This window comes from Triticum urartu, chromosome 3 (assembly GCF_003073215.2).
Source record: "Triticum urartu cultivar G1812 chromosome 3, Tu2.1, whole genome shotgun sequence".
NCBI classification, from domain to species: domain Eukaryota; kingdom Viridiplantae; phylum Streptophyta; class Magnoliopsida; order Poales; family Poaceae; genus Triticum; species Triticum urartu.
This window is the reverse complement of record NC_053024.1, coordinates 241,657,478-241,664,554: the sequence shown is the minus strand read 5'-3', so window position 1 is coordinate 241,664,554 and position 7,077 is coordinate 241,657,478. Positions and strand designations below refer to the sequence as shown.

The window sequence follows — 7,077 nt, the reverse complement described above, 5'->3', positions numbered from 1 at the left end:
GGTCGGTTACAAAGGAGGAGATATACATATCCGTATTGCCTAGCTTGCCTTCTACGCCAAGTAAAGTCCCATCCGGACACGAGACGAAGTCTTCAATCTTGTATCTTCATAGTCAAACAGTCCGGCCAAAGGATATAGTCCGGCTGTCCGGAGACCCCCTAATCCAGGACTCCCTCACCCTCCCTGGGGCAGTTTTCGACGCCGTGGCCATCCATGGACACACGCGGTCTACAGCGTTGACCGGATGCCAGAGAGGCTTGGATCCGAGCACAACTCTGATTCTTGTAAAAGCAAACTGTTTAGATAATCGATGGTGTAATATATCAGTCTTGAAGCTTTTCTGTGTTGTGGCTCTGTGCGGAGTTCCTCTGAGTTGACGCATGTACTTTCCTCATCAACGTTATGTAACCCACCATCAATCGGGTTGTCTTGTGAATGTCGCCTCCTCCTTGCAAAATCTCGGTGCCCCACGAGTTAACGTCCTTCATGAGTGTCCTCCTCCTCAGCGGTTCCATCGTTTCGCATATGGACTCAATTAACCTGTTCTCTTTGCTCTCCAGTGTGCTGCCTTTGAAACGATGGGTTAAGCATATACCTCTAGGCAGGGATGTGTGCGTGTTAAATAGGGCACAAGGCCGAAGAGATTTACAGAGAGGAGGTTCGGGAGTTTAGGATGGATCTCATCTATCTACAGGATAACTACAACGTCAAGATAGATCGATCCTACCTGCCTAACCAATACAACACGATACACGCATGCCTACAACGTGATACACATGGTTTATACATACACCGTGTATATACGTAGAGAATACAATGTTTAACACTCTCCCTCAATCACAACTATCCAAGTTGAGATTGTTCCTGAAAGCTTCTAACTGCCGCCGAGTGAGTGGCTTGGTAAAACCATCTGCTACCTGATCACCAATAGGAATGAACCTGATATTCAACAATTTGTCAGCCACTCGTTGACGGACAAAATGATAATCAATCTCGATATGCTTTGTCCTGGCATGAAAAATATGATTGGCAGATAAGTATGTGGCACCAAGTTTATCGCACCAAAGTGAGCCTCCCTTTGGATGATGAATACCCAATTCTATCAACAAGTTCTGAACCCAAATCACTTCAGAAGTTGCGTTGGCTAAATCCTTATACTCTGCCTCTGTACTTGATCAAGAGACAATGGGTTGCTTACGAGCACTCCACGAAATCAAGTTACTGCCAAGAAATACTGCAAACCCCCATGTGGACCTTCTGTCATCAGGACAGCCTGCCCAATCTGCATATGAAAAAGCACTTACTAGCATTGAATCTGACTTGCTAAGTCTGAGTCCATGATCCTTAGTTCCTTGCAGATACCTGAGAATCCTTTTTACTGTAGTCCAATGCACAATAGTAGGATCATGTAAGAACTGACAAACTTTATTGACTGAATAAGAAATATCTGGTCGAGTCAATGTCAAATATTGTAAAGCTCCTACAATGCTCCTATACCTGGTGGCATCCTCGGCGCTAAGTACCTCCCCATCATGGAGAGACAATTTTTCAGAAGTGGACAATGGTGTGGACGACGGTTTGCAGCCTTTCATTCCCATCCTCTGAAGAATTTCTTGCACATACTTCCCTTGTGAAAGAACAATACCATTTGGCATAATTTTTACCTCAATCCCGAGAAAGAAATGAAGATTACCCAAGTCTTTGAGAGCAAACTCCTTATTCAAATCCTTGAGAAGGGCCTCAACTTCTTTAGATGATGAACATGTAACAACAATATCATCAACATATATGAGCATAAAAATAGTAATCCCATGATGATGGTAAAAGAACAATGATGTATCACCCTTGGAAGGAAGGAAACCTAGTGACTGCAACTTCAATGACAGGCGTGAGTACCAAGCTCTAGGTGCTTGTTTCGGTCCATATAGTTCCTTATCAAGCTTACAAACATGACGTGGAAATTTTAAGCTTTCATACCCAGGAGGTTGTCTCATAAACACTTCCTCTTCTAGAACACCATGCAAGAACGCGTTCTTTACATCTAGTTGTCGAATGCACAAGTTTCTAGACACTGCAACTGAAAGAATTAACCGAATAGTAGCAGCCTTTACTACAGGACTAAATGTGTCCTCGTAGTCAATTCCATACCTTTGCTTGAACCCTTTGGCTACTAGGCGTGCCTTGTACCTGTCAATAGTACCATCAAATTTTCTTTTTTACTTTGTAGACCCACTTACAATCAATAATGTTCCTCCCTCTAGCTGGTGGAACGAGATGCCAAGTTCTGTTTTTCATAAGGGCAGCAAATTCCTCATCCATGTCCTCCTTCCATCGTGGTTCACCAAGTGCTTCACTCACACTTTGCAGTTCACCTGTGGCACAAAAGGAACCCCAACGTACACAACCATCATTGTAAAGTTTGGGTTTAATTATACCACTCTGTGATATGGTGTGGGAGCGTTTAGGAGGCGGCGAAGCCGGGCGAGAAAGTTGTTGTTGAAGCCGATTGGATGAAGATGACACATCGGATCCAGCAGCCGCAGAAGATCCGCTAGGGTGTAACTCCTGTAGAGATGCGCCGGCGCAGCCAGCCTCCTCTCCCATGCTGCCACTTGGTGCATCCAGAGACGTGTCGGAGGACGCGACCGCTCCTGGGCCACGCGTAGAGGGCCCAGCTGCACCCTCCTGGGGCGGCTCCTGACCAAGGCCACGTGCGGGGGGCCCTCCTGGCCCTACCACGGGAGCAGCCCACTGAGCCGGCGTGTCCAGCGCCCGACCAGAACCACGTGCAGGAGGCCCACCTGGCCCCTGCTGCGAGGTCGTCCAGCTTGGGCAACGAACCAGAGGCGGGCGTGGATCCCGCATCCGATCCGCCTACGCCTGACGCCGCAGATCCCGAGGGGATTCTCCCGCCCGGATCAACACGGGGATTGGAGCCGGGATCATCTGTGGCTGCTCCTGTAGAGTCTGATTCCAACATAAAATCATAGCCAGTTTCACCTGTTTCTTCCATGTTTTCCTGTACACTTTCAGCAGAGGGTTGATCAAAGGCATTATGCGACATGGACACATGATCATTAGGTTCGAATGCACCCCCGGGAACAAAGTGTGGAGATGGGAGGAGGTGGGAGGGAAGAAGAACAAGTTCTTTTTGGAGTTGAGCACCGGCGTTTGGGTGAAGTTTTGCAAAGGGAAATACTTTCTCATCGAACACCACATCTCGAGAAACATACACACGACCAGTGGCAACGTCCAAACATTTGTATCCCTTATGAAGACTACTATACCCTAAGAACAGACATTGCCTAGAGCGAAACTCGAGTTTGTGCTTGTTGAAGGGACGCAGGTTTGGCCAAACGGCACAACCAAAAATACGAAGGAAAGTATAGTTTGGTTTTGTGCCGAACAAATGCTCTAGTGGAGTTTGATTATGAATAACTCTACTAGGAACACGATTGATAAGATAGACAGCCGTGAGAAAAGCCTCGTCCCAAAATTTGAGAGGCATATAGGCATGAGAAACTAAGGAGAGCCCAACCTCCACTATGTGCCTATGTTTGCGCTCAGCGGATCCGTTCTGTTGATGAGCATGGGGGCGCGACACATGGTGTGTGATGCCTATGCGCTCAAAAAACGAATGGAGTTTTTGGTACTCACTACCCCAGTCCGTTTGCATAGCAAGGATTTTGCGATCAAAGAGCCGTTCAACATGTTGTTGAAAGAGGTGAAACTTCGCAAAGACATCATATTTGTTCTTAAGAAAATATATCCAACTGAACTTACTAAAATCATCAATAAAACTAACATAATATTTTTGTCTGCCAACAGAGACGGGTCCAGGACCCCAAACATTTGAAAAAAAACTAGCTCTAAAAGAGCCTTTGATTCAGTAGTGGAACGAGAATAAGGAAGTTGATGGCTCTTGGCCATTTGACATGAATCACACACAAGGAGGTGATCTTTTTTATTAGACACTGGAAGACTAAAATCTCGAAGAATTTTCTGGACCACCGGAAGAGTAGGATGCCCTAGGCGTTTGTGCCATCTTGATGTAGATGGCTTGACCACACTGAGAGCTTGTCGAGTAGGTGCATCATGGCGACTAGAAACAGGAAGCAAGCGACCTCTACTCTTGCTTTGAAGAACGGTTCTCCGGGTGGCTCGATCCTTAACAAAGAAAATTTCAGGTTAAACTTCGAGAAAATCATTGTTGTCTCTAATAAGTTTGTAGGCAGAAAGAAGACTCTAGTCAGATTGTGGAGCATGAATGATATTGTTGAGTTTTAAAGAGCCACGAGGGGTGGTGACAACCGAATGACCAATGTGGGCAATGTCCATACCTTGTCCACTTGTAGTGTGGATTTGATCTGTGCCGGTGTAGCGGTCATGAACGGCGAGTTTCTCCAACTCTCCGATCACGTGGTGGGTTGCACCAGTGTCAAGGTACCAATTTGTGTCCACCCCATAGGAGTGAATAGCATTGGCCGGGCGGTTTCCGCCTCCACCTCCTCTGCCCGCAGGGTTGCGAACGTTGTTGTTGAAGCCGCGGTCGAAGCGTTTCTTGCAGCGCCATGCTCCATGACCTTCCAGTTTGCAGATCTGGCACTTCTCGCGGTCACTGCCGTCACCGCCTCCTTGTTGTGGTGCAACGCCGCCGCCCGCGTTGTTGTTTTTGAAGCCACGGGGGCCACCACCACTGCTGCCACCGTTGCCGCCACCGAGGCGGCTTCTGTAGTTGCCACCGCCGCGACCACGCCTCTAGCGGTGAGATTGGCGGAGTAGGAGGCAGTCTGGGCAGCGATGCAGGCTCCTGCCGACAGCAGCAGTGAGAAAAGTTCATTGAGGCCGATCGGCTCCTCGGTTGCCGTGCGGGCGGAGATTGCACAAACAAACCCATTGTAGTCGGGTTCGTGCAGGAGTCCTTGCAGGATGTGGTCGACGATGTTGTCCTCATCGAGTGGCTTGCCGGTGTCTGCATGCTCGTCGATGATGCCCTTCATCTTGGTGAAGTAGGGCGCAGCGGAGAGGACACCCTTGAGGGCGTGCTCGAGTTGTGAGCGGAGTTGGATCACCCTCGCCCTAGACTGCGACGAGAAGCTCTGCAACAGCGCCGCCCAGAGAGTGGCAAACGTGGTGCGCGTACTGACCTGCATCAAGACTTCTCGAGACAGAGATGCGATAAGAAAAGTGAGAACCTGCTGATCCTGGGTGACCCATATTACATGCTCGGGGTTGGGCGCGGAGGTAGGCTCCTTCTTGCCGGCGACGTCCTTCTCCGTAACGATCACAGCGGGGGGCTCCTAGGTGGAGCCGTCGATGTAGCCGGTCATCCCTACCGCCTTGATGTGCGGCAGGACTTGTGCCTTCCATACAAGGAAGTTTTCGCGGGTGAGTTTCTCGGTTATGGTGTGGCGGAGAGAAGCAATGGAGGGCGCGGCCATGGCTACGGCGGAGGAGGAGGAACTTGACATAGCTAGATGAGATGAAGAGAAAGGGCTCTGTATACCATGTGAAACGATGAGTTAAGCGTATACCTCTAGGCAGGGATGCGTGCATGTTAAATAGGGCACAAGGCCGAAGAGATTACAGAGAGGAGGTTCGGGAGGTTAGGATGGATCTCATCTATCTATAGGATAACTACAACGTCAAGAGAGATCTATCCTACCTGCCTAACCAACACAACACGATACACGCACGCCTACAACGTGATACACACGGTTTATACATACACCATGTATATACGTAGAGAATACAATGTTTAACACTGCCAATCTTGTTGAAAATCTTTTGGGCATCCGAAGAGGACGCATGCATCGTCCACATGGCATATGATACGCTGCAGACGCACATATACATTTGTAGCATGGCTTGTAAATTCTCCTTCCTGTGAACCTGGACGATGGCATGGACAAAGATGAGCATTGTTGAGACGCTCGTTGTGACAAACTGTGCGGCCGCTGGCGCGCCGCTACCGGCAGTGACCAGCTCTTCATCGATACCGGAGACAATTATTATGAGAGCTCGGATCCACCTCTCGACCACTTCTTGCAGCCAATACCCAGATCCACATTGGAGCTGGAACTGCAGCGGTTTGAGAACCCAATCCACGTCGAGCTCGATGAACCAATTCCTCAGCGCAGGGTCCAGGCCAAATGATTCCGTGAGAGATACGCTGTGGAATGCATGTACCATGCGCTGGGTGTAACCTTCGCTGCCCATTCTGTGAGCAATCGCTGATACCCAAGTCCGATGAGCCAACGGACGCCGAGTTGGAGTAGCCGGAGGTGATGGATCTCAAGGCACCGGAGTCGCTGGAGTAGGTGGATCTGCTCTGATCGGAGAGACTCGATCTGATGCGCCACTCGGGGCAGACGACGCACACGCTCCGGATGGACTCGCGCTAGGAGTTGGGCGGCTGGCTGAAGGCATCCGTGAAGCCGCTGGTGCTCTCCTCCGGCACGGGAGGAAGGTACGCCGCCGTGCTCTCCTCCGGCACGGGAGCAAGCTGACCCGCCGTGCTCTCCTCTGGCACGGAAGCAAGCTGACCCGCCGTGCTGCTACCTTGAAATAGGGCTCTAATACCTCTAACACACGCTTGACAGGTGGTACACCATTCTACTACTTTGTGAAGCTCGAAGAGATTGGTAGGGGACAAAACTATAACAAGTGTCGGGCTGGAATCAACACTAATAGTCATGATGTAACGATAATTTCGAGGAAGCTTCCATAATAATTTATGATAAGAACACCGATTGCCGGAACCGCGTGACAGCGACCAACGGCCACACTAGCAGCTGTTAGAAGTACTCCCTCCGTTTTTATTTACTCTGCATATTAGAGTTGATTGAAGTCAAACTTTATAAAGTTTGACCAAATTTATAGAAATGAATATAAATATTTAGCATAACAAATCTATATGATGTGGAAGTACATTCAACAACGAATCTAATGATATTGATTTGTTATTGTATATGGTAATATTTTTGTCTATAAACTTTGTCAAAGTTTGTAAAGCTTGACTTTGACCAAAACTAATATGCGGAGTAAATAAAAATGGAGGGAGTACATCCAGTGCAT

The 7,077-nt window shown here is 48.6% G+C and overlaps 1 pseudogene; it reads right to left on the bottom strand.

Annotated features, from left to right (window-relative positions):
* Nucleotides 1-228: 228 nt before the first annotated feature.
* LOC125546801 lies at nucleotides 229-6,697 on the bottom strand (annotated as a pseudogene).
* Nucleotides 6,698-7,077: the final 380 nt, after the last annotated feature.